Source organism: Carcharodon carcharias, chromosome 4 (genome assembly GCF_017639515.1).
Source record: "Carcharodon carcharias isolate sCarCar2 chromosome 4, sCarCar2.pri, whole genome shotgun sequence".
Lineage (NCBI taxonomy): Eukaryota > Metazoa > Chordata > Chondrichthyes > Lamniformes > Lamnidae > Carcharodon > Carcharodon carcharias.
The window spans coordinates 106,935,775-106,962,758 of record NC_054470.1 but is presented as its reverse complement, the minus strand read 5'-3'; the positions used below and the strand labels follow the sequence as shown (position 1 = coordinate 106,962,758).

Here is a 26,984-nt window from a genome sequence, read left to right as displayed (position 1 = left end):
AAGAGGTGGCTTATGACATCTCTCTGCCACCAAGAACAGAGGCAGAGCAGTGTTATAATAAGAGTCATGCCCTCACAAGGACAGTGATAGAGAGGACCATATGTCTCCTTGAGATTCGCTTCTGATGCCTGGACCATTCAGGAGCATTGCAATATTCCCCCCCAGAGTGGGTGTCACTGATTGTGGTTGCATGCTGCTCTCTCCACAATCTGGCACAGGAAAGGGAGTACTCACTGGAGGAAGAGGATCATGACACAGCTCTATAGGCCACAGGGGAGGAGTCCTGCAGTGAATCAGAAGAGGAGCTCAGTGAGGAAATGCTGAGGATGTGGAGGCAAAACTTGGTAACCTTCAGGGAGGCAGGGACATTAGGGACACCTTGATCCAATGCTCCTTCAGCTAGGCTACCAAAGATCTGCTTCCGCCTCATGCCAGGGCTGCCACCTCCGTCCCGTATGTCTGAAAGGGCCCTTTCATTTGAACACAAAGAACACCCAGTGCCTGTGGTAATCTGAGGTGCGTCATACCGTTAAGAGAATGTGAGCAGATTGACCATGTGACTGTGTTACCCAATTGCAGTGTAGCGTGGGCTACAATGTTAATCAGTAGCTTAGAATAGGCACTGATTTTAATAAGCACAGGTGTTAGTCTCTGTTAATAAGCAGCATGTGCTTCATCTTATATTGGTCTCTGAGTCTGTAGTATCTTGTTTACCAACTCACCGACTGGCAAATAGGCATGCAACCGTGTTTGCGAGCAAAGCAACCTGAGAGAGGAAAATAACGACTGGCAACGAGGCAAAACACAACCAATCGAGGACACCAAAGAAAGCTGCAGAAATTCAGCAGAAGTAAATCTGCCGTACCTTGCAAGGTGATTGTAAGTACAGCCTTCATCATTGTTGTTGAAGCTATCTCCCTCCAGCAGGCCACAGTTCTGCCATATTGAACCATTTGATCAGACCACCGATGACTGTTCACATTATATTGAATGCCTCTGAGTGGAAGAGACCACTCATTAAATCTGGAAAATTCAGATGCTAAATTAAAGACGTATACTGGTGAAGACATACGAATTAGAGGTATATACAAGGTTCCAACACAGCATGGAAATCAGCCTGTTAATTTACCCCCAATGGTGGTAGCAGGGGAGGGTCCAAACCTATTTGGTTGGAACTGGCTTAAGGAAATAAAGTTGGAATGGACCGTGATTTTCCAATTCGGAATAAAAAATCTGCATGAGTTATTACAGAAATATGCCTCTGTTTTCAGGAAAGAGCTTGGGAAGATTCAGGGGCTGCAACCTAAAGTCCACATGGATCCTAGGACAAATCCCAGGTTCTTGAAGGCAAGGCCAGTCCCCTATGCATTACGAGAAAAAAATAATGTCGAATTGGGCAGGCTGGAAAGGCTGGGAGTCTCTCAACCTGTACAATTTTCCAAATGGGCAGCACCCATAGTTCCAGTACTGAAGCCTGACCAGAGTGTGCAAATATGCGGGGATTACAAGTTGACCATTAGCAAAGTGGCCAAACTTGACAGTCATCCTATACCAAAAATTGATGAAGTGTACTCCAAGCTGGCAGGGGGAATGGCATATATGAAGCTCAACATGAGCCATTTACCAGCAAGTCGAGCTAGAAAACGCCTCTCCTGATTTTGTGGCTATCAACACACATAGGGGGTTCTTCCGGTATACTAGGTTACCATTTGGAGTCTCATCAGCTTATGCCATTTTCCAACAGACCATGGAAAAGTTACTTCAAGGGCTGCCCCATGTTGTGGTTTATCTCGGTGATGTCCTAGTGACAGGGCTAACTGATGCAGAACATCTGGCTAACCTGGAAGGGGTAGTGAATCATTTCTCACAAACTGGAGTACATTTGAAAAGAGAAAAATGTATCTTCCAAGCAAAAGAAGTGGCTTAACTGGGTTATAGGGTCCATTCGCAGGGCCTTCACCCTGTAGGAGACAAGGTGAGAGGTATTCGTGAGGCACCAGCACTAAAAAACACCATAAAACTCAAGTCCTTCCTGGGAATGGTTAACTATTATGGCCATTTTCTCCCAAATTTGTTGATAGTACTAGCTCCATTATACAGGTTGCTCAAGAAAAACCACAGGTGGCCCTGGCAAGCTCCACAACAAGAGGCTATTACAACAGAAAAGCAATTGCTACATTTATCGGACCTTTTGGTACATTTCAACACAAAGAGAGAATTAATTTTGACCTGTGATACATCCCCTTATGGAGTAGGGGCAGTATTCTCCCACCAGATGGTGGATGGCTCCAAATGGCCCATTGGCTATGTCTCAAGAACACTCAGCGTGGCAGAATGAAGATACTCACAAATAGAGAAAGAAGGCTTATTGCATTTGGTGTTAAGAAGCTCTACCAATACATCTATGGTTACCACTTTGCCATTGTATATGACCATAAGCCACTACTAGGCTTGTTCAGGGAAGATAAGGCAATACCTCGAATTGCCTCTGCACACATCCAAAGGTGGGCACTGATTCTAGCTGCTTATGGATATACTTTTATCTACCGGCTGGATAGCCAGATTGCAAATGCCGGCGCACTGAGTCGATAACCGCTAAAAGGCAGCAACGTGAATGTCCCAATTCCCCAAGAACTTGTCTTGTTATTAAACTTTCTGGATTCATCACCAGTACATGCCAAACAAATAAGAGTGTGGACAGGCCACAATCCAGTTTTGTCTCAAGTAAAGGAACAAGTCTTACAGGGATGGTCTAACAAGCCAACGTCTGACAAAATGAAGCCCTATTTTAATAGGAGATACAAGCTGACCTGCCAGGATGGCATCTCACTATGGGGAGCAAGGGTCATTGTGCCTCCGAGAGGAAGAAAGCCATTATTGATCAAATTGTGTAGTGCTCACCCCGGCATTTCTAGGATGAAAATGTTGGCATGCAGCTACGTATGGTGGCCAGGAATGGATTCAGAAATTGAAAACTTAGTCAAAAGTTAAGGGTTCTCAAAATTCCCACATTTTTCATATCATCAACAAGGATATGACTTTTGGACTTTTATGGCAGAGGACCCAACTGCTGAGTTAAGTGTAGAACCCTGCAACCCATGAAGGCCTGGGACTGGACATGCCCTGGCTTGTTGAGTGTGGATTGTTGCCAGTAACCAGACAATGAGAGGAGACAGAATACGCATTCTTCCCTTTAAAACAATCAACCCAGAGAAAAACTTTGTCTTACACGAAACTAAAGCCCATCAAAATTTTGCATAAATAATCGCTACTAACTACTAAGGCTGGAAGGCCACAATCAATGCAATTATGTGAACCTATCAATACTCCACATATGCAATGGCTTTCAGCTAAAGACTAGTTACGGGAACAGGAAGAGAACTATAAACATCATGCGAGCCCATTAAAAACAATGAGACAATAATCATCTGAAGAAGCCCACCAAAAATCAGATAAAGAACTAACCTTGATTTGGATTGAGATAAGAAATTTGAAAAACAGTATAACTGGGCCACCAGTTACGAAGGGGAGGAACAATGATCACGAAGGTTGTGCTCCCATAATGAGGGCTACTGCATTGTACTCTGGGTGTGCTGATGCCTGGGATGTCCCTTAACGTGGTATACTTGACTGCAAAATTTGTGACAGGAGGGTGAGCAGTTTTCAGCGTGGTTGAAGCAGAGTTTAAGCAGGGAGCTGAGCCAAGCGGAGGAAGGAGATCTGGAGGTTTGCAGGCCCGCAGGCAACATCACGGCGAGGGGCATGGGCTGGCAGGCTCAACCGAAGACAACAAGGCCGCAACCACAGCCCTCAACTATCCACAACCGTGTCCTCCACTCAACTGAAGAACCTTCACAGAATCCACAGACCAGGACCACGTGGGGACAGCAGGCCCCAGAGGACACAAAGAGTGTATCCCAAAACTGCAACCAGCTTACCTGGCTGGATTTTGAACTGTCAAGGAACCCTGGCTGGTGAACATGATCCCTGACCTCTCCTAGTTCAATTTAGTTAGGTTTTGGGGGTAGACAAGGGTAAGGGGATTTGTAGCGTGATTTTCCCTTGTTATGCTGTATGTTCCCCATTTTTTAACTAAGTGTACTTTGTAGGTCTGTATAATCTCAGTGTAATTCTAATGTGATAAGTTAATTTGTGACTTCAATAAACCCAGTTTCCTTTTCTTGCAGCAAAACCAGTTTTCTGCTGCCCTTTGTCACAACCCCCAAACAAGTCCAAGGTCTAGAACCCAGGGAGTGGGAGTGATTCGGACCCCTCAGAAGTCAGAGATGAAGCTGACACACACCACCACCCTCTACAGGAGCTGAATACAGTGCCAACAGGTACAGAAATTGCCCCCTTCTGCTCCATTGCATCCCCAGAAATGGCCAGGAAGGCCATGGGTCCTCCTCCACATTGACTATGTGGGGCTTTTTTTGGGCACAATGTTCCTCTTGACTATAGATGCTCGCTCGAAGTGATGGTTGTATACAAAGTAAGATCATCCACATCTGCCGCCACCAAAGACAGACTGTGTCAGAGTTTTGCGATACATGGTTTACCTGAGATAATCATGTCTGATAATGGAACGGCATTCACCAGCGGGGAATTCCAAAGATTTACATGTCTTAATGGCATAACACGTTAGGACCTCGCCATACCACCCTGCATCCAATGGTTTGGCTGAGAGGACGGTCCAGACCTTCAAGTCCAGAATGAAAAAACTGGATAGAGACTCTATTGCACCTAGATTCTCACGTTTCCTACTCAGCTATAGGACTACGTCACACTCGAGCACCGATATTGCCCCCACAGAGTTATTGATGAAGAGACATCTCAGGACATGTTTGAGTCTCATAAGGCCAAATTTAGGGGGAGGGAAGAGGGAAGTCAGGAAGCCCAGAAAAATGAACATGATTGCCAAACTCATGAAAGAAACTTCACTGTTGGAGACACAGTTTTTACAAAGAACTTTGGAGATTGGCCCAAATGGCTAGCACGTGAAGTTAGCGCAGTGACAGGACCCCTTTCCTATCCCATATAGGCCAAAGGTCAAATAATTAGGCGACACATAGATTACCTCAGGAAAAGAGAAACAGACCTACAGGAAAGGATGTGGCAATCATTCCCGTTGAAGTCTCCACTTGGTTTGGAAGTACCTGTTGTGCCTGAGAGAGTTGAAGAAACAAACTTATAGGCTCCTACTGGAGGGTCTAGTGGACAGATGACTCCTGAGAAGGAGGCCTTGGATAGACCATCTGAAGTCGTAGAACCACAATGTTCAAAACTTTTGAAGAAGCCTCTAGAGAGACTGTATTTGTAAAATGTTTATTTATGTAAATAGTTAATATATTGTAAAGATTGTAAATTGTACTTTCGAGTAAAGGAGGAGGGATGTGGTAATCTGAGGTGCAATACACCTTTAAGAGAATGGGAGCAGATTGATCATGTGACTGTATTACCCAAATGCTATGTAGCATAGGCTACAACGTTAATAAGTAATTTAGAATAGGCTCTGGTTGGAGAAGCACACATTGTGTTAGACCTCTGTGACTTGTGTTAATAAACAGCAGGCGCTTCATCTTAGATTGGTTTCTGCATCTGCAGTATCTTGCTTACTAACTCACTCACCAGTAGATAGGCATGCAACTGTGTTCATGAGCAAAGCAACTCGACAGAAGGAACATAACAGTGCAATAAAATTCAGAGTAACTTACAGCCAGCATTACATACTGGCGTATCCTGCACCAATAAAATAAAAAGGTGAAGCATACTCAGGCCATGATGACAAAACCAAAATTTATCTCATTTGGACAATTCCAAACTACTTACATAAACATTTCTGGTGTTCATTCCCAGACTAGTATAGATAAAATAAACATAAATGAACATAAAATCACCTGTGACTTTTCCCCGTTTTGCTCATGGTGCCTTTAACTTACGCTTATGAGTGCTATGCCTAGGTGCTCCCCCCTTGCTGGCAGCAGTATTGGAAACAGCCTGCTGACCCTACTGCCTTGTTGGCCCTGATGACCATGGCAGTCATCCTCTGGCCAGTGGAGCCTGTGCTGGCCCTGCCTTGGAGGGAGCGGCCAGTGCCACAGCTGGCATCTCCCCAGCCATCACAGCCTCATCAGATGTGACAGTCAGTGGCAGAGGGCGGAGGAGCTGCTGCCATCATCCAAAGCGCCCTGAGAGAAGCCCGCAGAGATTTCAAGCAGCTCGTGCGTCAACATAAGATTGCTCTGGACCTCCCTGCTCAACATTGATGGACGGGCACCTAGCTGGGATGCTGGCTGCCTCGTCCATTTCGCACTCCTGAGGTCAGTGCTTGTATGAGCACAAACCCAGGAACCCCTGATTCTGTTCCTGGAGCTGCCTCTCCATAAGAGTCCCCACTCTCTCCATGGAGGAGGCAGTGCGCTCGGCCATGAGGGTCAATGCAGTGCTAATGCTCTGCATGGACTCCTCCATAATGGAGGCCATGGCATGCATATCCTCATGGACCTCCAGCAGATCCCCCCACACATCTTGCTGAACATTCAGCATCAATGGGCGTCTCCAGAGGCTCATCATCAGCCTTCGACTGAGCTTCATCCCGGTCTCCAGCAGTCCCCCGACTGCTGGCGCCCTGGGCACTCTCTGCCGCTGCCTGCACCTCAAGCGAATGTGAAGTGCCCTCACCAATGTGCATCACTGAACTTATGCCCACTGAGGTACTGGTATCTGCTCAGGTGCCTGCTTCAGAGAGCAGGTGTGTCGCAGGTGCAACAGAAGCTCAGTGGTCCTCTGGCGCCAGGGATGGTCCTTCAGGATCCACAGAGCAAATGCCTGCTGGTGAACCTAAAAGGGAGAACAACAACATGTCATTAGTTAAAGTTATCACACTGTCATTGTGCTTGCCAGACACCCTGTTGAGATCGTGGAGATCTGCATCATTGTGCCATCGTCTTTCAATTATCAATGGGGACTCCAGTTTCGAGGATCACATCAATGAAGAGACTACATTAGAATGGTTGCACAGGCTGAAAGCCTCGCCTCTGTGCTCTTATCTTCGTCTGGCACCCCTGCCTCCCCAGCCCCAGTTTCACGAGCTCCAGGGCGTGCTCAAACCTGCTGAGTAGCAGGAGGCTGGGCTGCCTCTGCCTGTGCATGCCCTCTCTGCCTGATTATGGCTTGTCTTCTACTGAAACAACAGAAGAACATTGATTAGCCCGCCCTCTACCTGCAGCGCCATTGCAGCCTAGCCAACCCTACCTGAGGAACACCTTACAGGGCACATCCAAGCCATGGCCCTCGAGCCACAAGGCACTCAGTCCAAGCAGCCAGGGCTCACCCCCTTGGCCAACTCAGGTATGATTGACAGCTGGAACTCACCCTCTAGCACTCCCGAGGTCCATGGGGGGATGGCCAGAACTTAACACTTCTGTACATTGATCCACGCCAACACAGTACTCACCCTTCCAGAGTGCAGCAGGTCATTGAAATGCTTCTGGCACTGCACCCAGGTACCAGGTCAGGGGGTTAGTCAGACGGTTGGGTGATAGGCAGGAAGTTGGGGTGGGGATCAGACTGGGTGTTCGGTTTGGGTGGTCGGGTGTTTGGTTCAGTTTGGTTCAGTTTGAAATGTAGTCAGATGGTTGGGGGTTTGTCGGCTCAGGTTAAGGTGGTAGTTGAGTGGTCGGGGGAATGGTCAGGTTGGGGGTAGTTGGGTTGGGTTAGTGGGTAATCAGCCGATTGTGGGGTGGTAGTTGGGTCGGAGGTATAGTCAGTTCCATTTGGAGGGGGTAGTCAGGTAGTCAGGGGAGTGATTGGGTGGTTCAGAGAGGCAGTCAGGTGGTCAGGAGGATAGTCAGATCAGGCAGTTGGTTGGGGGGGTGATTCGAGTGTAGTGATTGGGGAATCGGTTCTGTAGTTAAGCAAATGTTAAACAAGGTTTTAATCTGCCTAATATTTCCTGGACAACTATCAAAGTAAGTACCACAGATCTGTCTGACGTCTCCAACTCAGAATCAGAGACATTCGTGGAGGGTCCCAGGGGAGCAGGGGAATTGCCCATTGAAAGTTGAAACTTTCCAGGCAATTCCCATGTAGGTCCTTGCATCAGGACTCCCACAGGATCCCAACGCACATCTCAGTTACATGTCTGGTGTCTGATGATCCAGAAGGCTTGGCCCCATATTTATTGTTTTTTTAAACTTTCATTGCCTGTGTTGTGTTTTTATAATAATATAAAGGCACCAATCACTCATAAGAGATTGGGTAAATATCTTGTGGGTTCATTTATTAAGCCTAGGCACATGTGGACAGTTATACATGAACGTAAAGTTTAGAGACACCAGAGCTGCAGAACTGGGTGTGTGTGTTCTGCTGAAAGCAAAAGTGAAACCAAAACTGGATCACATGACACACTTCCCTTCTATTGATGTCATACTGTATTCCGTTAATGACATATTACAACAGCCTGCACCTCATTTTTAAGGTCATGTTTCCACAGTTATATGTGAAATTCCAGATCATAGAATCATAGAATGGTGACAGCACACATGGAGGTAATTTGTCCATTTGTGTCTGTGCTGGCCCTTTGCCATAGCAGCTCAGCAAGTCTCACTCTGCCGCCTGTCCCCCATAGCCTTGCAAATCGTTTGATTTCAGATGGTTATCCAATTCCCTTTCGAAAGCCATGGTTGAATCTGCCCCCACTAGCATTGAGAATTAATTATACAGGACCAAAATAACCATTTCAACTGGTGCCATCAAGATACAATGCAGGATGAGATTAGTCTCATCAGTAACAGCCTCTCATTCAATGCAATCTGTCAGCAACAGAGAATCTTCTCTCATATTCCCTAGGGACACTCCGTCCAATGTATTCTGCCTTACATTGTAATGTGCATAAACTTCTATGTACCTACATTAAAATCCAGCTGCCATTCTACCTGCTTAATTTGCCCATAAACCTGAAGTGATCTGTCAGTTAGCTTAATAAATGTAGTGGGGGAATTATTTGAGAATATCATACAGAATTATAATTATCAAAGTATTACAATGGCCTAAGGAGCAGTCAGCAAGGATTTAAATGCAATAGGTCGCGCCTCACTTAACTAATGGAATTCTTTGAGGAGATAACTACTTTAGTGTATAAGGGCTCATTTATATTTGGCAAGTATTGGTATGGAAGCTATTCTTCGAATCTAGTTTGAAGTCAGTATGGTTTTGCGTGCTCCCATACTACAATGAGCAATTCAAGTGACATTGCCTTTGCTTTATTAGAAGCAAATTACTGTGGATGCTGGCAATCTGCAATAAAAACAGAAAGTGCTGGAAGAACTCAATAGTTTTGGTAACATCTGTGGAAAGAGAAACAGAGTTAATGGGCAGGATTTTACCATTGGTGAGCAGGGGGGGCGGGGCCCGCTTGTCGACGTGTAAAATGACGCGTGGTGACATCGGGCAGAACTCCTGGCATCACCGCGCTCCGTTTAAATTTTCAGGAAGGCGGGGGCGCAGCAAAATCAGTTGTAGGCCCGCCGACCTGTTACTGGCCAATTGAGGCCATTGACAGGATCAATTAAAGTAATTAATGGATGTGCCCATCCAACCTTAAGGTTGATGGGCAGGCCGGGAGCCCTGGCGGGAAGTAGAAAAAACATGAAACCTCATCCACAGGCGAGATGAGGTTTCATGTAGGGTTTTAAAAATTTTAATGAAGTTTTTTTGGAAATTATGTACGTGTCCCAACTCATGTGAATTGTGCCATTGTCACATGAGAGGACATGTAAGGGAATTTATTTTTTTCTATTTTTAATATTTTTGAAAGTAGAACCGATCTCCCTGAGGCTGCACTTAGCTTCAGGGAGATAAGTGCGCTCTTTCGTGCTCATGCGCGAAAGAACGCACTCTCGATTTTAGGAATCCCCCCCTGCCTGCACAGGGAACACATAGCACTTCCATGCGGACGTCACGCTGGGAGGGCCTTAATTGGCCCGCCCATGTAAAATGGCACCGCACCTCCAATTGGGGGCACTGATTAGAAGCGCGCCCGCCCATCAACTTCCCCCCGCCGATGGGGGGAAAATTCAGCCCAATGTTTTGAGTTCAGTGTAGCTCTTCACACACTACAAAAAACAAAATCTCCTCATCTCGACTCCTCACCTCAATAGGCCACGTTTTAGGCCATCTCTCCTAGCTATTTCCTCTGCTGATGCTGCTCTGTGCTTATGATGTTGTCTACGCTTAAAGGTGCTACAGAAATGTAACTTGTTGGTACTTAATATTGAACATATCCAGCTGGTTCTAGTGAACTCTTAGAAATGGGCACTAAATGCAGGCTGCTACTGATCCACAATGTTTTCCATAATTTTGATTCCAAAATTATAAGAAGTAAAATGGTAATGAGTTGCATCAATATTTGTTTGTCTTCTCAATAGGAATCTCTAAATGCCCTGTACACTTTTGGTTTTAGCCCTTCTAAGTTTTGAATTGAACTGTTACACTTTCCATTTGATTCATTTTCCAGGAGAATTGGCTAATCACTATAATAGCCCTCATAGGAGAAGCTAATCACTGTAACAGCCCTCACAGTACAAAAAACAATGGGCAGAACTCTACTCTTGCTGTTCTGATGGCTGGCCTTCCCACTCCAGCCTAAAATCAGGCATTATGATGCCGGGTGGGGTTGGACTGTCTCCCCAATATTGTCTCGCCCGAATGCAATAATACAAAAAGCGAACAGGGGACAAAGTCGGAAGTCTGCCAGCCTTCGAGTCAATGAAGTACTCAACTGACCGCAATATTTCACTGTCTGTGTGATTTTGCGTTGGTCACATCGGCTCTACAGAGGGGAGGGAATCGTGGCAAGTTCAGCTCAGCAGCGCAAAGGCGGGGTACAAGGGCTGACAAGAAGAAGACAGTGAAGAGTTTGATGCTTGAGATGAGGCTGCATGAGAGGCGGGGGAATTATTCTTAAACCCTTTGGGCACACTAATAAAGAGGAACCACTGAAGGGTTTTCCTGGAAGGGAGTGATCGGAAGGCGGGCTGCAGCCACCAAGGCACCCTTACGGCGTAGGCTAATGGGAAGGAGTCACAGGGAGTAATGACCATGGGATAGTTTACTCCAGTAGATGCTCCTTAAGTGAGGATGAGAGAAGGAGAGGAGGGCAGCTGGCCAGTGGCAGCAGCAACCAGTTAGCCAGCCAATTGCGTGACATGGTTACACAGAAGGACTCAGAGGGAACTACAGACAGCCACGCCCAAGGCATCAAGCTTAACCTAAAGGAGTTTCCAGATTAGCTGCAGATGTCTGAGTGCCATTAGGCAGCAGCGTTTCTCCAACAAGGCAGCCGTATCTATATGCGACATGCTTGAAGGAAAATATGCTCAAATTGTGTGCCTGAGTCACAGATTCATTACATTTCTATGCCTCAGATCCTTTTCAAGGATCAGCAGGAGATCGCTACAACATATCACAATCAGCAGACTATCAATACACCAGGTTTGTAACTGTTCCCACATTTCTGTTTGTGGGAGCTTGCTATGCACAAATTTGCTGCCGTCTTTCCTAAATTCCAACAATGGCTAAGTACTGAATTTATTGTGATGCATTTTGGGTTGGCCTGAGGTTATGAACGGTGCTGTATAAAAAGCAAGTCTTTCTTTCTAAAGTACGATTTCTGCTGTTTTGATTCTCTAGTCCTACTTTTGAAGTGACAAATCTATTGCAACAAAATAAACCTTTTTTGTTGCATTTAGTTTGGTTTGATGACTGTTCCTTCAAATTTAATCATTGCACAAGAGCCAATTCGAAGCTCCCTGAAGTTCAAATTCCTGTCCTGAATTTATATTCAATTTTGTTGGTAGGTGTGGGAGCGGAGTGATGCTGGTTGGTTGATTCTACTTGTAAATGACCAGGCGTTCTTCCCCTTTTTGCTAAATTTGAGTGGTCAATTATTCAAAATCCAGTAAGTCCTGATAATGCTTTTCAGAGATTTAAAAAGAGGCGTTCTCTTTGAACCTGAAAGTCACTTTGAAAATCTGTGAGAGAAAGGGAGTCAACTTGATAATATCAGACAAAGGGAATTAATTTACAATTCTTTGAAGGGATGAGTTTGAAACTTCTAAATGAGAGAAGGAAATCACCTCAGGACTTCCCAAAAGATTTCTGGATTAATCCAATAGTTAAAAAAAAATCAAGGAATGAAACACTACATAAAAGGTTAGCTTTGAATTGTGGTCCTTCATTGTGAATCCATCAAGTAGTTAGGTGGAAGGGATTTTTAATTGTGTAATTTTATTATAGAACACTTGTTTGCCATTTTGCTTTTGTTTGCTAAATAAATTTACTTATATTTAGGCTTTAAAGCCAGAAAGTGTGATTTGTTCACGGAGGAGGAGAGACTCTATGAAGGTGTAGGAGTCTAGTGTCTAAGAACAATTAACAAGCAGGTTTTCTGCTTTCTTATCCTGGGTGGGTTCCTAAATACTTGCCTAATTCCCAAACCTAGGATAAAGGTTTGAAGGTATCAAGTGTTGGGATGGGCCCATAACAGTGATCTAAGATGTGAATATCCAAACAGCCAATTTCAGCTGGTGCTTTGCTTCACTGTGAACTGAAGCTGTATGGTACTTGCGAGTTTAATATGGAAAACACAGACTGCTCAGCCTTTCAAACGTGCTGGGCTTTTGGAGGACTAGATAAAGGTGCACCTTAATTGGTCGACCTCCAATCAAGGACCTGTTTTCCAGCAGAGAAAAGTTTAAACAACTGAGGTTAAAGTTTCCAGTTTGGATGGGTGAGAGAGAGAGAAAATAGGAGTAAAAGGAGGAGACTATTGAATATTCATGTTGTGGGGGCACGGAAATTGTGTGTACATCACCTTTTATGTATATGTGGCCTTGCTTGTTTTATGAATAAGGGATTGGCCTTTTAATGAGATACGAGTAGTTGAAATGGCCTGGTGAGGCTCGTCGACCTGAAACATTAACTGTTACTCCCTCTTGCCAGATGCTTCCTGATCCGCTGACTAGTTACAAAATTTTCTGAGGTTTAGTTCAGATTTCCCGCACCTGCAGTAGATTACTTTTGAAATTCTGTGTATGGGACTTTTATTTTTGTGTAATAATTTTCTCCACCCTGGTTTTGACAAGAACACTGACACCCTTGCCCCCATGCGCTCCCCCCCCCACCACCCCAACACCACACCCACCAACCCCCATTGCTTTAAACGTTTGGATACCCTTGGTCTAAGATGCCAGGTTTGTAATAACCTGGGTCCAACAGATCCAAGAGTGTAACATTTGCCTTCTAGAAAGTTCTACAGGTTGAAAATTTGTATTCATAAACCTGTAATAACTTACAGCTATAGCTAGATGTATCTTTTTCAAGAGGTATTAGATTTCTCAGGGGTGTCTGATTCATTTGGTGTTCAAGGTGAGGGATATCATTGCCGAAGAATACAGGTCTCCTCCAGTTTAAGCATCCACAGTGTCAGAATTAAACACTTCAACATAATGGATAGCAAGAAAAGCACTCTTTGCACTTCTCCAGTAATGTGATTGAATCCGCAACCTCACATGAGTACAAAGGAACCAGCTTTAGACAGTGTGGCCCTTCTTTCCACTGCTTGGTTGTTGTTGCTTTCAAAGCAAATATTTGTTGTGTGTTTCAAAAGATGTCCACTTCGTGCATTTGAAATGATAAACAAAGCAATGAAAAGATAAACACATTGGCCTCAATTTTCTTTTCCATTAGGCCTCGTAAAGTGGTCCACACAGGGCGTAATGGAACAAGGAAAAAAATGTTCAAGCTCATTGTGCATCACATGACTTTGCATTTGATTTCAGATTCAACCTGGCATTGTTATGAGTTTCAATAAAATGAGAGTGCATGGAAAATGTCTTTGTGCAAACATGGAAGATGTCATATGTAAATCATACCTATATATATATAGGGCTGATTTAATAATGTGAATATTAGCTAGTTATTAATTCTTTGGAGATACCAAAGATGTCACCAGCAAAACCTGCAGCCATTATGAGCACCCTACAATGACTATGGGCTTTTGGTCACCAGAGCCTTTCCATCCCGGACTCAATCAGGCCAGAGGCAGGAGGGTGGCGGGGTCCCCTCCTGCCTGATTGGTTCCCCGTGGTCAAAGTCACCACTGGGAGAGCATTGAATTCTATTCATGGAGCGATGCACACGGACCAGAATCTATCTTATCAGAAAAGTACAAATACACCATCTCTCACCAAGATTATGAGCAGAATCAACCCAATTTTGCACTAAGTGCAGTAGTGCTCAGGTAAAATAACGTTTTACCCGTTGGCTGCGATGGTGGGTTTTCATGCTGTATCATCCTAAACATGCCACATTACTGATGTATTCCCGGGAAACTAGCCATTTCCATGGCGGGTGGACTCTCATTCGCCTCCCACACCATCATCCCGTTACTTCATCACACCAGGCATCATATTTAAAGTCCAGCCACGTGCACACATCTCAGTGTCTCTAGCCCATACTGCGGGGAAGATGGCCACAAAAGGCAAAAAGACTGCAATCCCCAAGTTTAGTGACGTGTGAATGGAATGCCATTTGGATGCCAGCTATGGTGTCCTCTACCCCGTTTCTGGCTGCAGGACGGGCAGTGGCATCATCAATCCAGCATGGCAGGCAGTGGCAGTGGTGGTCAGTGCCAATGCTGCATAGAAGAGGTTGGCCATCCAATGCAGAAAGAGGATGATTGATCTCATCTGTGCAGCCAGGGTATGGCAGCCATCTCATCACTCTAAACTCACACACTCAAACCCATTACATATTCACTGGCATCTCACTCACTGTCAGCTCAAGGGACATCACCACCCATTCTCACGCACATACATCCACATGTACACCTGGCCTCATCTCCTCTGCAGACTGCCTCCTCAGCCTCATCATTTTGAGGCCATTTGCACAGATCAACATGTGCCCCCACACACATGGGATACCTCTCAGATACCCTCCTTCCCCAGTACAGCCCTCGTCCTACAGTGTCTTCCCTTGCCTGAGGCCACTTCTCCCCCTTTCCCCAAGTAAGACCTCACCCTGCAGCCATTGAAAAGCCCCCAAGTGGCTGATCTGATAGGTAGAAACCGACCTGCGAGGCCCCCTAAAAGTAATGTGGTGCTGTCTGTGAAGCCTGGCGCTGATGACTGAGAGCGCTGACCCAAGCAAAGTAGACAAACAAACCTTGAGGTCCCGAATGAAGTGCAGCTCGCCAAGTGGACGTCACTTATGTGCTGTTCTGAAACATGTCAGCGTGTTTTCCTGCCGACCTGGACGGATGATCTATCGGTGGGGGTGGTGGTGGGTGGATTATTCCGGCGGGCTGACCTTATAATGATATGCTGATGTAATGTGGTTGCAATGAGGTTTCTGACATCCAATGGTGGGAAACATGACCTGCCGTCGCCTGGCTAAGAGGACGATTGAAAATTGGTTTTGCACCGTCATGAAACCAATCGTGTCATATTATCTGTTCACGCCACTGAGCACGCCTGGTGCCAGCAGGCTAGGAAAATTCCGGCCAATTTCACACGGATTAAATAAGAAACAAAATTATACCTATCCTGGAATGTTTAAGCACCTGGTTGATGCAAACTGACAATCAAATGAAGTGTGTTGAATCTTTAGTCACCCATTAGATTAGGGCCTGTCTGTCCCAGTCTACTGCAGTGAAGAAGCTCAATATTGTTATATCTAATATTCTTTGTGTTCTCTCTTCCTAACCCTTACAAGCACATCTCAATGATTGATTCCTTCAGGTATGCCTGTACTCCATGTTGCTCATGGTTGGGTCAATATTTTGTGATGTTGCCACTTAATGCATGTCACTTGTTGCTTCTTATTGGCATTATCTCAAAAATGTACCACTCCAGCCTGCCGATGGCCTAGCAACCCAAGATTTGTCCTTGGTTACCAGCTTGGTTACCCTTGCCTGACAGATAATGTCCGTTAATATTCTGTTTTACAGCTGGCAGTATTTTGGCCCTCTTTAAAGTTTTGTTGCTAGGGATATTTAAACAAATTTCCCACTTGACGTATCCAATAGGCCAAATGATCTCTTCGCTATATCATTCTTTGATTCCATAGATTCATTCCACTCGCTGAAGGAACATGCAAAAAGCCTGTTCATGAAGCATGTACAATTACAACAGGAACATACATTAAATTCCATGTAACTGCACATTAGGAGTAACAAATGCACTAAGTCATGAAGCAATATATAATTTCAAATGAAATTGTCCCTAAGTTAGATGGGTAAGTGCAAACGATCCATTCTGTTTTGTGCACAGACAGTTGGAAGAAGCTGCAACAGCTAGTTACCATAACAATGTATTCACATTTTATCAGCATGCTGCTTAGGGAATGTTACCCATAATTCTTTACCTTCCTAGTGTGCTTCACTATTAGCAATTTGGAGCTGTACTGTGCGAAAAGCATCACTTTATTCGACAGCATCACTTCAACAGTGGTTAATATTTATGACCATGTTTAAATTAATTTCTGTCAAGCTTTCAAGGAGCCAGCCAAAGAATTATGCAAAAGAATGTCAAGGACAGTCGTCTTTGCCTGGGGTTGGAAGGTTAATTGTCCATCCTACATTTGTATGGCAGTGGGGAACAAAACAAGATGCACGTCAGAAGTTATGTTCTCTCAGGGACCAGCAGTAAGTATAAAGTTTATTTGTTGACATGAGGGCTGGGATTTTCCGTGCCCACCAGCATCGGGTGTGTTCATTGGCGTGAGCGGACAATATGGCACAATCAGTTTCACGACAGTGTGGAACCAGTTCGCGATCGTCCACTCGGCCTGCCGACGGCGGGCCACATTTCCCGCCATCTGATATGAGAACCTCGTTGCAATACATCAGCACATCAATACCAGGCCAGCCCGCCAGAATCGTCTCCCCCACCCCGCCTCACCCTGCCTGGTGGATTGTCCATCCGCTGACGTATTTCATAACAGCATATAAAAGGCGTGCACTTGGTGGCCTGCACTTTGAGGGGAACTCGGAGGTAAGTGCACAGCCACGTTGTGCAGCACTCGCCAGGATCGCCTGCTGCACTTCAAGCTTGAGGAGGGTTGGCAGTTGTGGGGGGTGTTGGGGTGGGGGGTGGGGGTGCAAGGGCAGCCTTGCCATTGAGGTGACTTGTGAGGGGGTGTGTCAAAGGGGGAGGGGCGTTGAATATAGCGCACAAGCATTTTGGGGTGGGGGGTAACGTTGGTGAGGGAAGTGGCCACATATTAGGGAAACCTCTTTGAAGTGACCATTTCTCTGCAACTGAGACAGTTCAGGTACAGCCACATTGATATGACTGGAGTCAGGCTCCTAGCTCATCTGCCCACTCAAGCAATGCAGAGGCATCAAAGAGCCACCATGTGCGCCAGAGCTTTTCACTCCCCCAGCACAGACTGCACAGTCATGAGCATTTTAATAGACCGCAGAACAGTTGGATGACAGGGCAAGTTGTACAATCTCCTTGCTAAAGCCACGGAGCAGTCACTGGTGGAAACGCTCACAGACCCTTGCAAGGTCATCATCCCAGTTTGGACCAGTCTCCCCCATGGTTCAAGCTAACAGCACAGCCTTGCAGCGCAGGTTAGGAGAATACCTGTGCCTGAGCTGAGAGCACAGCATGAAGTCCAGTGGGCAAAGCTGCTGTCAATCGATCAGGTGGAGTGAGGCAGAGGTGGGTGTGGTTTTCAGCAGCCATGCATCTTTGGCCATCCAAGTGGTGACCAACACTCTCCAGGAAGCATTAAGAGGCCTTCACATTTAGCCAGGACAGGGCCTTAGCATACCCATGCTAACCACACGTCTCTCTCTTTCATCCTGCAGGAAGAGTACATCAGGATCAGGGAGCCTGGTGAATTAGCTGTATGCCTGATGGCCTACAGTGCATGAAGAAGATGGAGGAAAGAGACAGACTGAGGCTCCTGGCTGCAGAGGCACGAGCAGTAACCTCAGGTAGAAGGGTTGACTGGGGCTCCCGCACATGCCACCCAAGAGCCAAAATGAGCTGTTGCCTGTTGGTGCCTAGTGACACCCAGGGTTTATAGATGCCACCTTTTATTCCTGCAGATGACCAAGAACCAGTGTCACCAAGGACTGCGGGAAATTTCTAGGGAACTGGTTGGTCACACCTGCCAATTACTGCAGGATTTGGCGCCACGGGGACATGGAGGGCATCCACTGCCTGTGGCTGTGAAAGTGACAGCAGCGCTCAATTTCTATGCCAGTGGCTCCTTTCAGGGCTCCTCTGTGGAATATCACAAGCCTCTACCCAAAAATGCATCCATGGGGTCACAAATGCCACCTTCGCGAGGACACACAACTTTGTGCATTTCACCTGGGACAGCCAGGATGCAAAAGGGATTGGATTCGCCCAGATCTTGGGTTTCCCACAGGTGCAGGCTACCATCGACTGCACTCATGTGGCGCTCAGATCTCTGTTGCAACATGCAAAGGGTGTGCAGCGAGTGTGTGACCACCAGAAATGCATCCTTCAGATATGCACATGGTTTCCAGGGAGTGTGCACGACGCCTACACCCTCAGTCAGACACAGATCCCTGACGCTTTCCAGGGTACACAGAAGCTGCAGGGTTGGCTTTTCAGGGACAAGGGCTACCCACTGAGGCCATAGCTGATGACACCCGTGCGGCGGCCTCAGACTGCAGCAGAGCGACAGTATAATGAGGCTCATGCTGCAACTCGCAACTTGGTGGAACAGACCATCGGGAAGCTGAAGATGAGGTCCTGGTGCCTGGACCGGTCTGGTGGAGCCCTGCAATACAGTCTGCAGAGGGTGTCACGCATCGTCATCATTGTCTGCTGCATCCTTTACAACCTGGTGCTGCAACAGGGAGAAGAACTGGCTGAGGAGGAGGTGGAGGAGCTGGAGGTTTCCTCTGATGAGGAGGACTCTGAAGGGGATGAGCGTGAGGAGGTCCTCGAAGGCGACAGTGATGAGGATGGGACCCTCGCATCAGCTAGCTGAGGCAGGCACACTTGGGAGGCCCTCATAGCTGCTAGATTTGTGGAGGATGATGATGACTTGCAGTGAGATGACCCCATCCATCCTCACAATGCATATGTGAGCATTTGGCTCCAGTCTGGCTTATGGCAGTGTGAATACCCTCTGTGAGAATGCTCCTGTCATGCAGATGCAGTGAAGGCCCAAATAGTCACTCAGTTGCTGGAGAATGATGATGACATGCAGTGAGGACACTCCATAGATCTTCACATAGCCTCTGAGAATGTCTGATTCTTGTCTGGCCAAGGGCAGCTCGACTGCCTTCTATGATCAGGGTCATACCATGGAGATGCAGCCATGAAACTTTAAAAGCACTTGATCCTTTGCCTGCCTTCAGCACCTGACCCCTTCAGGAGCACAGTATCACTGGTCACAGATGCTGAAGAGATGAAAGTCAGCCCCACCTTAAAGTGTGCTGACGCCTGTAACACCTGCCCATTACATTCTGGCAGCAATGTCAAGCACCGTCGAGGAGCAGGCATCAGTAATGTTGCCAGGGAGTGTAAGGCTGGACCATCACTGTTGTCTGAAGATTGCACAGAGCACAGGGAAGAGGCCCTGTACTGAGACACCTGCTTTTTATCTTGCGCAGTAAGGTTTCAGATCTGAGGTGACACGAACACTGCTCATCAGAACAAGGAGCCATAGGGAGGAAGGGATTTTTTGGAGTTTATTGACAATAGTGAACAGTATGTACAAGTGACTAACACCCATGCCCAGGCTGTATAACTAATTCTTCTTAACGTTCGTAACCCTATTTCTTATGTTCTTATGTTCTTATAGGTCGGTTGTATTTTTTCACTGTCATGTCACTTTAAAATTGGCATCCAGTTGCTTGGTGATTTGCTTCAGTCTGCTGCCTCAGAAATGACAGCTCACCCTCAATCTCCCCATGAGATTCATGAAATTGCGGCATTTACTAGTTCATAAACTTACTGCAGAAAGTTAGGAATAGTAATTAACAGCAGAAGTACCCTTTCTGCAGGAGTTTTATGTTCCTGCACTGCCACTCAACCCCTCTGACTCAGAAAATTAACAATTTAAAATGTGGTGTCCCATTCCCACAGGTAGTAAAGTGTCCTTAGAGGTTTTTAAAAATTAAAATTCAGAATTTTAATTGATTCTTCTTGATTTTCTTTTCTTTTTTCTCTCTCTCTTAATCCAATCTTTCTTTCCATCTCTTTATTTCTCTTTCTGAACCAAGTTTGACTCTAGTTCACTCAATTTCCTTTTCCATCATTCCTTTATGCCTTGCTCATCTCTTAAAACTGAATGGTTAAGGAGATACACTTTTGGTCCCATCATTTACTGAGGTTCCAAATGCCCCTTGCCTTCGCTGTGCTGTTATCAGTTCACATTTCCAGGACAAAAATGTTTCTGAGCAGAACTTTTTACCAGTGCCATCCCTGCGCACACCCCAAATGCATCAAAGCCACATTTTGTATGATACAGCCACCAATATGTTGTCAGGCTGCCATTTATATATTGAAAAAAAACACTCTTCAAGTGACCAAGTATTACTCAAAGTCAGTGTGATTCATTACAATTGTCAGAACACCCAAGGCATCCATAATTCCCAGCTATTAATCAGACCGTAAGTGGATCAGAAATGTCCAAAATGCAAAGTGCTTAAATGAAAGTGGGAAAAAATATCAACATGTCTTAAGAAACTTTGCTAAGTGTGTATAGCTTTGCAAATTTGTCATTACGAATTACTTTTCCTCATTCTAATGTTTAGTTTTTATGAGACCCCCTCCCCTTGACCTTCAGCCAAAACCAACAAAAAGTTACCAATCTACTTTTCAGAGGGGGGGGGAAGCTGCTTCTGCTGTGTTATTTTAATTATATTGAGTGCTAGCCTAGATCAAAGTGAACATTTCATTGAGCAATGGATTGATCTGTCAAGACAGCATAGAGAGATATCACAGCATCCATTCCAAAATCCCCCCATATTAGGACATGGCACTGTCACTGAGTGCACAGTGTGAATGTTATATTGTTCAATACTGTCATCCTTCACTTTAATTCCATTTTTTTCCTGAAAGCAGTACAAACTTCTTTTGAATCAAAGTAGTCCACCTCGGTGGGATTTGATCTCCTGCACTTGCACCTAAAGAACACAGACTTGTAAGCATGTACACAAATACTCTAGTGTGTCCTTACAACAGAGGACCCCTCCCTGGTATCCTGAGTAATATTTATTCATCAATCAATACCTAAGATTGATGATCTGGTACTTTATTTCATTGCTGAGTGTAGAAGCTTGTTTTGTGCAAATTGGCTTCCGTGTTTCATACATTACAATGGTGACTACACTTCAAAAGTCCTTCACTGCTTGTTAGCCACTTTCGGACCTCTTGAGATTGTGAAAGGTGCTATATAAATGCAAGTTTTTTTTCTTTTTTTCACTCCTTTTAACAGCATCTCTGTTGTCTAGGAAGGGCAGAATCTCAATACAAACTCCAAAGTATATGCAAGGACGTTAAAATATTTGAAAGCACATTCATGTGTTTTTACATAAATCTTATGCTATCTACAAATAGTTAGATAGAACTAAAGTTCTAGATATTTTTCAAATGTAGTTGGAGATGTCTTTTGCATTATATTCCACTTATTTTCAGTTTATCCTGCCTTGAGAATTTCAAGTATTTGTTCCTCATTGTTATATTAAATTGTTGTGTTACACTTTTGTGAAAGTAACCTGCTACTGTCTGAGGAAAACATGAGGCTTTGCGATCTTTACATCAACTGCATATAATTTAGTTACCTTACTTGGAGCATGAAATTCTGTTTGAAGTGGCATCATTTTCAAATTGATCAATCGCTGCTTGTGTTACCAAAGTAACACAAATTGTTTTGCATCCTCTCCATTGCCGAAAAGAAATAAATTGGCAAAAACATGTTTCTGATGTAGCCTCCCCCCATATTGATCACTGTTGCCATTTCCAAGAGAGTGTATCAACAATCTCTCCTCCCAAGGACAATCCCATTGTGGAACAAGCTGTAAAAGGAAGAAGTTCCAGCCCCATCACTCGAAACCTTTAAGACCCATCTCTAGATTATTTCGATTTATAAGTTTCCATTATCATGGCTACTATATTAGCAGCTCATGTCTGGTTTAGCTAACGCTAACCATATAAAAGTTGGTGGAATACGGATGTTAGTCTGTGATGTCGACACAACCAAAGGAGAAGCAGATGAAGCATTTATAATGTCCATTTAAATATAGGTGTCAAGTAGAATCATAGAAAGCTTACAGCACAGCAAGAGGCCACTTGGCCTATCGTGTCTGCACCGGCCAAAAAATGAGCCACCCAGCCTAATCCCACTTTCCAGCTTTTGTTCCATATCCCTGGAGGTCACGGCACTTCAGGTGCATATCCAGACACCTTTTAAATGAGTTGAGGGTTTCTGCCTTAACTACCCCCCCCTCCCCCCTGCCCCTCACAAACCCCAGGCAGTGAGTTCCAGACTTCCACAAGCCTCTGGGTGAAAATAAATTTCCTCATACCCCTCCAATCTTTCAACCAATCACTGACCTCTCTGCTAAAGTAAATAGGCACTTCCCGTCCACTCTATCCAGGCCCCTCACAATTTTGTACATCTCAATCAAATCTCCCCTCAGCCTCCTCTGTTCCAAGGAGAACAACCCCAGCCTGTCCAATCTTTCCTCACGGCTGCAAAGTAACCTTTAAAGTAAAATTAACCTTTTGTCCCAAAATAATAAACATACATTTAGTGTGCAAGGTGATAAAACAATAGTACATCATGATGTCATTGAGAGTGGGATAGACGCTTCAGAAGTTTGACCTCTGTTTTCAAGTTAGAGATTTCCCATAGCTTGGTTCAGTGACTAAATCTCTGCACACAAAGGAGGTCAAGGTTCTATACTGGGAAACTGTCTCATTCTGAGCTACACAAACATCAGAGGCTTTGTGAGAATTTTCCCAGTTAGTGTCAAGCACAGCTTTTATGGATTAATTCAGATGTGGAGCTGTAGCTATGGCAACTCTTTTGCTTTAGTTTGGACATCAGTCCAGAAGTCTGGCCTAGGATGAGGCTCAATGGGTAGCCCCCTCACTTCTGAGCCAGGTGGTTGTGGGTTCAAGTGGCACTCCAGAAGACAAATTCTACTTTGACGCTCCCAGGGCAATACAAAAGAAGTACTGCACTCTCGGAGGTACTGTCTTTTGAATGAAACATTAAACTGAGGGCGGAATTGTCCCAGATTTGCACTGAGTGCAATAATGGATGCAAAGAAAGACATTTTACCCGCCAGCCACATTGGCAGGTTTTCGTACCCTATCGTCCCCTTCCCGCCTCATAAATTAGGTACTCACGGGAAACATATCGGATCACTGACAGGCAGCCTGCAATTGGACCGCCACGCCATTACCTCATCACTTCCTCACGCTGAACGCCATATTTAAAATCAGCCACATACACAGTTCTCAATGCTTGCAGCCCAGGACTGCACTGGTGAAGATATGGCCCTAAAAGCCTGGAAGATTGCAGCCCCCCCAATTCAGTGACGCATCCCTGGGATGCTTCCTGGATGCTGTGGAAGTTCGCTGTGATGTCCTCTAACCCCACTCTGGCTGCGGGAGGCCCTTCAGTCTCACCACTCCGGCTTGGGAGGTGGTGGCAGGGGTGGTCAGTGCCAACACTGCACACAAGAGATCAGCCATCCAGTGCAGAAAATGGATGAATTTCATCTGTCCCGCCAGGGTAAGTCAACCATCTTATCAATCTCAACTCACACAGTCACAAGCCCATCACACACTCACTGGCATCTCAGTCACTGCCTGCTCAAGAGACATCACAACTCACTCTCACACACATACCACATCTCCACCTGGCCTCATCTCCTCTGGAAACTGCCTCCTCATGCCGTCCATGGCTCCATTCAGCACACACACACACCCGGCATCCCTCTTATTTGGCCTGGCATGCGCCTTGCTCACGCTCTCTCCATTTGTCTTTATGCAGGACAAGATTGTGCACAATCACCAGGAGAGGTCCCAGACTGGACATCAAGGTCCTCACTCCGTTCGAGAGTCTCACGTTGGAGCTGGTCAGAGAGGATGTGAACTGTTCTTGCAGTGACAGTGAGGTCAGTGGGGAACACCCACCTGAGGATTCTGCATCACCACTCTCAAAGCTACTCTGACTCCACTATTTTGCATTCAATGCGCCTACCAAGCACTAATAATCTCCACTTTCTATCCTAGGCACATCTGTCATGTCATCCTCAGGCAACCTCGAACCTGACCGCAGAGAGCACCTTGGATGAGGAACCTGAGGGCAGCACCGTTGAAGGCCCATCACGGTGCTCACCCATGCCCTCCACCAGCGCACCTCGGTTGGTCCTAGATGTAGAGTAGCCTCGGGATCACAACCTGGTGAGCACAGCACCCAATCTGTTTCACAGCAGGCGGAGGCACTCAGAGGACTGCTGGAGGCAAGGCATCTGCTGAGTCCGAGTCAGATGATGAGCCTCTGGAGCTGCAGAGGCAATCATGGGAACATCAGGAAGGGATGTCTGGTGCACTCCTCAGATTGCAAAGGAACATGGAGGAGTCCCTCCACCTTCAGTCAGAGGTGATAGCCCTGGCATGCCTAAGCACTGAGGTCAACATTGGCAGGATGATGGCAGCCAACGTGAAAACCTTGGTCCAGGACTTCGGGCCAACATTGCTGCACAGGCTGCACTCCATCTCTGATGCCTTAGTTGGCCTCCAACATCAAAATCATCATAGACAGGGTGTCGCAGTCAGCAGGCTGCCTCAACTTCCTCTGTGGATGTTGGGGGACCACAAGACATAGTGGCAGGTTTGGAAGGTTAAGAAGATGTAGTTGCACAGCATGGGCACAGTTTTATATAGTGTTCACAATTGTAAATAAACTCAAAGAATGTCTCCTTGTCTACGGCTCCTTGTTATGATGAGCAGTGTTCATGTCACTCAGTCATAAAACCTTGGTTTCTGCACAGGACAAAGGCAGGTGTCTCAGTCCAGGGCCTCTTCCCTATGCAATGTGTAACCTTCAGACCAAAGCGATAGTCTGGCGTCATACTCACTGGACATATTACTGATGCCTGCACCTCTATGGTGCTGGTCATTGCTGCCAGCATGTCATGGGCAGGCGTCACAAAGTTTTCTCATTCTCTCTGTGTGCTCTTAGCACCTTTGAGATGGGGCTGGCCCCCATCACACCTGCATCTGTGTCCGGTGACGGTGTGCTCTTGAAGGGGTCAGGTGCTGAAGGCTGACAAAGGATCAGGTGGACTTAAATTTTCATGGCTGCGTCTCCAAGATATGACCCTGATCGCAGAGCACAAGTGAGCTGCCCTCAGCCAGACAAGAGTCAGACATTCACAGAGGCAATGTGAAGATCTATGGAATGTTCTCACTGTATGTCATCATCATCCCTTTAGAATCTAGCGACTGTGAGAGCCTCCACTGTGTCTCCATGACATGAACCTGACCACTGAGGGTATGTGCGCTGCCATCAGCCACACAGGAGTCAAACGTTCACAGGTGCTCTGTGAAGATGTCAGGACTGTCCTCCCTGCATCTTGTCATCATCCTCCATGAATCTTATGGCTATGAGGGCCTCCTGAATATGCCTAATTCATCTGGTCAGTGCGATGGGCTCATTGCTGACATTCAGGTTGTCACATAGTTTGCCCTTTCAGGTGGATGTAAAAGATCTCATGATGCTATTTTGAAGAAGAACAGCAGAGTTTTCCCTAGTGTCCTTGTTGATATTTATTCCTTAACCAGCATCATTAAAACAGATGATCAAGTCATTATTCAAAACTCTGGACATTTTGAGGCTGACTGTTCCCACTTTAATTGTGCCTGGCTGTAGGGGAATCATTCCATTTTTGAGATCTGAATATATCAAAAGTTTACCAATTTGTGTTACCCAAACTGCAGCAGTTCAAGAAGGCAGCTTGCCACCATCTTCTCAAATCTTGCACAATATTGTTTAACACCTTTCCCAATTTCAGGACAACCCAATGTGATATAGCTTTACAGTCAATTAAGTACTTTTGATGTGTGGTCACTGTTATGATGTAGAAAATGGAGCAACCAGTTCCCATAAACAGCACTATGATAATGACCAGCTGTTTTGAGGATAAGTATTGGCTGGTAAACCTGGGAGGATCCCTGTTCGTCTTTTAGGCAGTGCTTTGGTTTTGTAGCTTTTCTGTTTACCTGTAGAGTGCAACTTAACATCCCACTTGAAAGATCACACTTCTAGCAATGCTGCACTCCCTCCCTCAGGTACCAGTCTAGCTGTTGTCCTCAAATCACTAGAGTGGGACTTGGACCCACAACCATCTGACTAAAAGGCAAGAACTCTACCCATTGAGCTATAGTTGACACTTGCTAGGCTGAAGGCTGCTTAGATTCCAACCACAACAAAATGATCATCTATTCAAACTGATGCTTTGTTTAGTGCTTTCAGACCAATGCCAAAACACTATGGGGAGAATTTTCCCTATGTTGGGTGGGTTGGTTGGGAGCGGGCATGGATGGGCGCAGACCCAATCGCCGCCCGCGATTGGGTCCGCGCCTCCATTTTACGCGGGCCAGCATAGTTCACGACTCCCATGCATAGCAGGAGTGGGCGGGCGGTGGCTGGCGCACTCAGACTGCCGAGTCCAATGGCAACCCGAAGGCCTGAATAACTGAAGGCCTGGCAGCCTTCGAAAGGCTGTTCACAATAGCTGGAAGAAGGGCTCGGCAGAGGGGCAATGTTGGTGACGCAAGTCCAGAGGGTAGGCCAGGCCCAGGAGGTAGGCAGCGGGGTGGTGTGCCTCTCATTTTTCAGACGAGTGCCTAGCTGCCCTCCTGGAGGAGGTGGCAGTGCGGTGGGAGGTCCTTCTTCCTAGGGACAGA

The 26,984-nt window shown here is 45.9% G+C and overlaps 1 pseudogene; it reads left to right on the top strand.

Moving 5' to 3' along the window:
* Positions 1–3,514: 3,514 nt before the first annotated feature.
* On the top strand, positions 3,515–3,665 carry LOC121277559 (annotated as a pseudogene).
* Positions 3,666–26,984: the final 23,319 nt, after the last annotated feature.